Here is an 801-nt window from a genome sequence, read left to right as displayed (position 1 = left end):
TGTTCCACATTAAGCCAAATTCGTGTCTCCAAGGCTGTTGTCTCTTCAGCTTGGAGGACCAACTCCCCTTGTGACAGTTGGTGGGCACTGGGAGCTAAAGGAAGATGAGAGGAACAAGCCTGGAGTGGGCAGCCCATGACCCCCGAGGACAGCACAGTCTTTCAGTCACCCACAGCTGGCATCAGCCCAGAGTGGTTGCAGGGAGAGGGTGTTTAGATCTGATCCTCGGGATCCTCTCCGATAAGGAAGTTCAGCGTGTGAGGAATAAGAGGCCTCCAGATTCCACAGGATCCTCAATTGTTTTGTCCCCTTACTGTTACTGCTGGAATGAATCACTGGAAAGAGGTGGTCACTCCAGCTTTCCTTACAGCTGCCATGTGAATCGAACAGAAATACCACCACATTGAAATGAATGTATCCTGACATCCTGTTTCCTGGATAGGAACTGAAGAGGACCTTGAGTGAAGTGGGAAGTAAAAGCCAAAAAGAACTAGGGTGGGGGCAGGTTCCAGAACCCTCCCCCAGCTCTGCAGGGACCTGGCCTTTCAGAGAGCTGCCCAGCCTGTGTGGCAGCCACGCTATGATTCGTGCAATGAAGTTTTGTGGTGTCTACCTGTCTCTGAGCAGCGGAAGGAAAGGAGATAACGAAGCTCATGTGTAATCATTTGTACCTGTCTAATCACTGCCATCAAAGAGAGCAGGAGCATCCTGCCCACTGCCAGTTTTCTGAAAGCCAGAGGAAGTGTCAGCAGATAAAGGAACTTAAACCTTGGAGGCCATTTCTCCATGGCACGGACCCCC

Source organism: Macaca nemestrina, chromosome 6 (assembly GCF_043159975.1).
Source record: "Macaca nemestrina isolate mMacNem1 chromosome 6, mMacNem.hap1, whole genome shotgun sequence".
NCBI lineage: Eukaryota > Metazoa > Chordata > Mammalia > Primates > Cercopithecidae > Macaca > Macaca nemestrina.
The sequence above is the reverse complement of the archived record's forward strand: the minus strand, read 5'-3'. Positions refer to the sequence as shown.